At 43.8% G+C, this 7,053-nt stretch overlaps 1 non-coding gene across 1 annotated transcript; it reads right to left on the bottom strand.

Annotated features, from left to right (window-relative positions):
* Positions 1 to 1,267: 1,267 nt before the first annotated feature.
* trnap-agg (transfer RNA proline (anticodon AGG)) lies at positions 1,268 to 1,357 on the bottom strand. Its single transcript is given in 2 exon segments — positions 1,268 to 1,303; positions 1,322 to 1,357. It is a non-coding gene; the product is annotated as a tRNA-Pro (tRNA).
* Between the last annotated feature and the right edge of the window lie 5,696 nt (positions 1,358 to 7,053).

Raw genomic sequence — 7,053 nt, 5'->3', positions numbered from 1 at the left:
TAAACCTTGGTGACAGTCGTATCTGACATGCCAAATTTCCTAAGTCTTCTGAGAAAGTAGAGGCGTTGATGGGCTTTCTTCACTATAGCGTCGGCATGGGAGGCCAGGACAGGTTGTTGGTGATCTGGAGACCTAACAACCTGAAGCTCTCGACCCATTCCACTTCGTTCCCTTTGATGGAGACAGGGGCATGTTCTCCTCTACGTTTTCTGAAGTCAATGACAATCTCCGTTTTATTGACATTGAGGGAGAGATGACAGAAATGAGAAATGAGAAAATACTTTGCGGTTCACGGCCTCAGGGTGAGGTACGCACTAAATTAGAAAATGAGTACACCACAGAATAAGGCCATGCTAAGGAAAGGCAATATAATTCCAAGTCAGGATGGTGAGTGACTTGGAGGAGAACTTGCAGGTGGTGATGTTCCCATGTGGAAACAGTACCCTTTTCCTTCTGGATGGAAGTGGTCGTGGGTTTCGAAGGTGCTGTCTAAGGATCTTTGGTGAATTGCAGCTGTGTATCTTTTAGATAATACACATCGCTGCTACTGAGCATCGGCTGTGGTGGGATTGAATGCTTGTGGATGTGGTGCCAATCAAGCGGGCTGCTTTGTCCTGGATGATGTCAATCTTCTTGAGTGTTGTTGGAGCTGCACCCATCCAGGCGAGGTGGGAATATTCCATCACGCTCCTGACTTGTGCCTTGTAGATGGTGGACAGACTCTGGGGAATCAGGAGGTGAGTTATTCGCCGCAGTATTCCTGGCCTCTGACCTGCTCTTGTAGCCATTGTGTTTATGTGCCGAGTCCAATTGAGTATCTGGTCAATGGTAACCGTATGGATGTTAACAGTGGGGGATTCAGTGATGGAAAAACTATTGACTGTCAAGAGGCGGTGGTTAGATTTTCTCTTATTGGTGATGGACGTTGTCTGGCATTTGTGTGGCGCGAATGTTACTTGCCACTTGTCAGCCCAAAGTCTAAATCTGAAATAAAAACAGAAAATGCTGGGTTATGTCAGTATTTCTGGAAGTATCTGTGCAGCGAGAATCAGAACTAACGCTTCCCGTCCAGCTCTCACGTGGCAGGCGCAGACATGATGGGTGTCCGCGCCTGCCATGTGGGTGTCCGAGTGGGCTCTATCCGTGCTGTAAAATTCTGTGCCTTTCTGAATCTTTTTCGGAGCCAGTCAGCAGAAAGCCATCCCGCCGTTTGCACCTGAAACAAATCAAAATATCTCCTTTCGAACACAATATTTTGGTCAAAACGGGGCTCGTCCGGGATTTGAACCCGGGACCTCTCGCATGCTAATCGGGTGAGGTACCCTAAGTGAGAATCATACCCCTAGACCAACGAGCCTGCACGTTAATAGCTAGCAAAATAAAAATTGTTTAACTTTCTACAAAGCAGTTCTGACACCTCGAGTGAAAGCCGAAATTGATTAAATAACTCACCGCATCAGCATTTGTGGACTTTAAGTTCCAGCAAAATATCCGTCCAATATTGTTACCTCGACTGTTTGCAACTGGGGGTTTTTGTTTATAAAGTACACATGTTACAGTCAATAATTTTAACCCAGCAACATCAACATGTGACAACTCTGAGTCTGCCTTTGATATTTGATCACTTTTGAAAGGTGTGGTCTGTCTGATGACACGGTTTACCTGGGAGATCTGAGGGTTTGTGTGAAAGGATCGGGGAGCGATTGGACTTGATGTGATAGTAATATGAGTAAAAACATGTCAAATTTCCCAACAGTGACAATCAGTGAGGGAAAACACTCAGACGGGGCTGTATTGTCAGGTTCGCTATGAGTAAATTTTGTCTGATTTTTAACCCCATGTGTTGTCCTGACAATGAATCATTGATTATCGACCTGTGCCAGATTTTGTATGAGGCCCGCGGGAGCCTCATTCACTGTGGCTCTCAGTGCACAGTAATACACGGTGCTGTCTGTCACCTTCCCATCTTTCATGGGCAAGTGAAAAGTGCTTTGTTTCAGGTTGAGATTCCCGCTGCAGTGTAAAAAACCTTGAGCGGTTTCGGTACATTCGCGGCTCTGAGCAGTCAATGAGGGGCTCGGTGTGCATACTGGCGATACCAGAACAGTAATGTTGTACAGTTAAACTCTGTCCCGAGTAACTGCCGGGTATTGCTGAATCTTCACCCTCTGCTGCTTCAACTCCTGGTTCTGACTGGGACACTGAGTCACCGTTACTGATGTCTGAAAATAGGCAACAGACACGCAGCGGGTTAGAAGGAGTAACAACAACAGAATAATCACCTCGAGATGGAAATGGGGAATGAATATGGTGACTGGCAGATTTCAGGCAGAAGTTCAAAATGACAGACCTGTTATCAGGACAATAACCAGAGTGAGACAGAGTTTCACCCCCATGGTTCGAGTCTGAACAGCAGAAACAGAGAGACTGATCACTGTCTGAATCAGATCTGCAATTGGAGATGTTGAAACAGTCATAGAATCATAGAAACCCTACAGTGCAGAAGGAGGCCATTTGGCCCATCGAGTCTGCACCGACCACAATCCCACCCAGGCCCTACCCCCACATATTTTACACGCTAATCCCTCTAACCTACGCATCCCAGGACTCTAAGGAGCAATTTTTTTTTTAACCTGGCCAATCAACCTAACCCGCACATCTTTGGACTGTGGGAGAAAACCGGAGCACCCGGAGGAAACCCACGCAGACACGAGGAGAATGTGCAAACTCCACACACAGACAGTGACCCGAGCTGGGAATCGAACCCGGGACCCTGGAGCTGTGAAGCAGCAGTGCTAACCACTGTGCTACCGTGCCGCCAGTCAGGGGGATGTTATGAGGTCCAAGGTGACTCCATCTCTCCGCCCATCTTTACATCTTCAAACAGACGCTTCCTTTAGAAAGGGACTGTGATCTTTCATAAGTGATCAGAGAGTGCTCTCCCGTGGACAGCACAGCCGCATATTGGAAACAGGTACACACACGGCAACCTGAAAAGACTGACACTTATAGGGAACATTGAATCATAGAACCCCTACAGTACAGAAGGAGGCCATTCGGCCCAGCGAATCTGTACCGACCACAATTCCACCGAGGCCCTATTCCCGTAACCGCACACATAATCTCCCTGACACTAGGGGTCAATTTATCATGGCCAATCCACCTAATCCGCACATCTTTGGTCTGTTGGAGGAAACCACAGCACCCGAGGAAACCCAGCCGACATGCGGAGAACAGATAGACACACGGTCACGTGGAAAGACCAACACGAATAAGGATATATAACCATATAGATATATACCCAGACAGTGACATCAATTCTAACGTCCCTCGTTATAAATCCAGAATTATTCTGCAGATTTCTGACACCTATTAGTTTGCGTTGCTAACCATGATAATGCATGAATACTTCCACCTCCGTGTTCACTGGAAACCTCGGATACTGCACAGAATCAACACAGAGACCAGTAAACAAAGTGATAGATTCCCAAACCGATCGACTCAAACATAGTCATAGAGTCAAAGAACAAAGAACAATACAGCACAGGAACAGGCCCTTCGGCCCTCCAAGCCCGCGCCGCTCCCTGGTCCCAACTAGACCATTCTTTTGTATCCCTCCATTCCCACTCCGTTCATGTGGCTATCTACATAAGTCTTAAACGTTCCCACCACCTCCACCACCTTGCCCGGCAGCGCATTCCAGGCCCCCACCACCCTCTGTGTAAAATACCTCCTTCTGATATCCGTATTAAACCTCCCCCCCCCCCCCCCACCCCTCACCTTGAACCTATGACCCCTCGTGAACGTCACCACCGACCTGGGAAAAAGCTTCTCACCGTTCACTCTATCTATGCCTTTCATAATTTTATACACCTCTTTTAGGTCACCCCTCATCCTCCGTCTTTCCAGTGAGAACAACCCCAGTTTACCCAATCTCTCCTCATAACTAAGCCCTTCCATACCAGGCAACATCCTGGTAAACCTCCTCTGCACTCTCTCTAAAATCTCTGGAGGTTTACAGCATGGAAACAGGCCCTTCGGCCCAACTTGTCCATGCCGCCCGTTTTTGTTTAAACCCCTCAGCTAATCTCAATTGCCCGCATTTGGCCCATATCCCTCTATACCCATCGTACCCATATACTATCTAAATGCTTTTTAAAAGATAAACTTGTAACGGCCTCTACTAATACCTCTGGCAGCTTGTTCCACGAGACACACGGACAATCACTAAGAAAGATAACCAAGCAGATTGGCACAGCCATTGACACACAAAAGAGACATGAACTCATTGGCAACGTAAAAAGCGTGCTAGCTCCAGAGTAAACTTCCTGAACTGGAATTCCCTGGTGTGGTGTAAGTGCGGCAATATCGTGTTAGATATTCATTGCGATGGAACACAACATTTTAACAACAGGAGCAGCCAGAAATCTATTTCTCATCAATGCTGATCATTGATTGCCAAATCGACGTGGACCCTTTTGCAGAATAAGCAATAATGGATGTATTTATTTTTACGCCAAACATATTCTGGATGTTTCCGTGTGCAAAACATATTTACTGGTGTCACAACCAGGCTTACATTAATACTGCAATTCATACTTCAAGTTACTGTGAAAATCCTCTCGTCGCCACATTCCGCCGCCTGTTCGTGTACACTAAGGAGGAATTTCAATTGAACCCGGGTCCCTAGCGTTGTGAAACAGCAGTGCTAACCACTGTGCCACTGTGTTGGCCTATGTGAAGTCCGTGTGAATAAGACAGATTCTCCATCCATTCTCGAGGTTTTCGGATTGGATGTTCAGGACACAGGAGGACAGCACAAGAAGACTGCTTCAGGTGTAGGTGATTTATTCTCGTCTGTTATATTCCACACTCTGTGGAAGGCTGTGGAGTAAATGTAGTTATATTAGATATAATTCAGAAATAATGAGGAGATGCTGCATCCGATTTAAATTCGTTTTGTAAAATCGATATAAAATCAATTGCAAAAATAAATATATGTTTACGTTGAAAACTATATCAGGAAGATAAATCCAATACTTCCTGCCATTGGGTAAGGGAAAGGTTGTTAAAGCAAATTGTCCATGGATTCCGCAGAAACTCCTTCTTCAAATTGGGATTTTTCAATGACTTAAAAGGGAGAAACATCAACTTCATGGAATGAGAGGAGGAAATTGAAATTGGAACAAAGAACAGTTCAGGACAGGAACAGGCCCATCGGCCCATCAATCCCGCAACGACATCTTAATTATTTAGCTCCTCATAAAATAATTCGCAAAGATCTGATGGATTGATGAGCCTCTCATCGTTCTGTGACATTGTTAACCATTTTCAATCATTCTTAGATTAATGTGTCTCCAGCATTCCCAACGAATATTGCAACATATCAACTCAGCCCCATTGGGCTGCGGAGCCGCTAACAGTTTCTGTGGTGTAGTGCTGATTGCATTTGCCTCACGCACGTAAGGGCCCACGTTCGAAATCGAGCAGAAGCATTAATGAAATTTGTCCATTAAGGTTGAGGGAAGTCTGTATAATTTCAGACTGTAGCTGAACATTATCCGAAACTCGATGTTACAGCCATGTTATATTTGCGCTCACCTCGGCCTCAAAAGTTTTCAGCAAAATCAGAAACCTTGTATTTTCATGACGCAATGAGAGGAAATGTTCCTATTTTAAAACCGTGCACATATTAACAATATTTTCAGTCCACACCAGAATTTAATAGGTTTATAGATGCTGACTAACATACTTCATCACCAACTGAAACATGTCTAAGAGTATTGTGTGCTCAAAAATACAGATACAAGTGTTACTATAACTGAAGGAGAGAAAATGGAGAACATTTCCCCGAAGCATCTTTTTAAAATTTTTCTTCATACTAACGAAATAGGGAAAACCTCTCAGACAGAAGAGGAAATCAAGAAACAAAGAGGACCTTCTGGATCTCCTATAGATGAACGAGATTTAGGCGCCAGAATGTTTCATACACAGAATAAAGAGGGATCAAGTATAACTGACAGATCATTCTTGAATCTCTTCCCTTTAAATATATTTGATTTGGTTTAAAAGCTGATCATGGTCAAACTCAAAAATGCACCATTCGATGTGTATTACCCGTGACTCGATTTATTTTGTTGGTCAGTAATGTTTGCAATTCAATGTTGTATATTTCAGACATATTCAATTCGCAATGAGGACATCTGTGTTAAATAACTGGATTGATAGTAAATGTTGATTACCGAACAAATACTGGATATAACTGGTTGAAGTTAATCGATGGTATATGAGAATGACGCATTCACGATTGAGCAGAAATCATTGCTCCCTTAGACATTTGTCCGATGAATTATTTTAAATTTTGAAATTCGAGACAAGTTGAGACATCACGTTGAAAGTAACGGTTGCCTTCTTGCACGGAGGTACATGGACTCTCAGCCTCACCATTCGAATCTGCAGCAATTGAGCGGAGTTGAACAATGCAGTCAGATCAATTGCATATTCCAGAGATATTAAATTCAGAATTTGGACATATATATTAAATAACTGTATTGATATTAAAAATTGAATAATGATCCAAGGTGGATTGGGCATGCTAAATTGCCCCTCGGTTAGATAGATTAACCATGGAAAAGGAGTAGCGTTGTGGGGAAAACAGGGGAAATGGCCTCGTTCGAAATCGAGCAGAAGCATTAATGAAATTTGTTCATTAAGGTTGAGGGAAGTCTGTATAATTTCAGATTGTAGCTGAACATTATCCGAAACTCGATGTTACAGCCATGTTATAATTGCGCTCACCTCGGCCTCAGAAGCTTTCAGCAAAATCAGAAATCTTGTATTTTCATGACGCAATGAGAGGAAATAGATGTTCCTATTTTAAAACCGTGCACATATTGGTAATATTTTCAGTCCACACCAGAATTTAATAGGTTTATAGATGCAGACTAACATACTTCATCACCAACTGAAACATGCCTAATAGTATTGTGTGCTCAAAAATACAGATACAAGTGATACTGTAACTGAAGTCGAGAAAATGGAGAACATTTCCCC

The sequence above is a fragment of the Mustelus asterias genome, unplaced genomic scaffold (genome assembly GCF_964213995.1).
Source record: "Mustelus asterias unplaced genomic scaffold, sMusAst1.hap1.1 HAP1_SCAFFOLD_1156, whole genome shotgun sequence".
Classification (NCBI taxonomy): Eukaryota; Metazoa; Chordata; class Chondrichthyes; order Carcharhiniformes; family Triakidae; genus Mustelus; species Mustelus asterias.
This window is presented reverse-complemented; position numbering and strand designations above follow the sequence as displayed.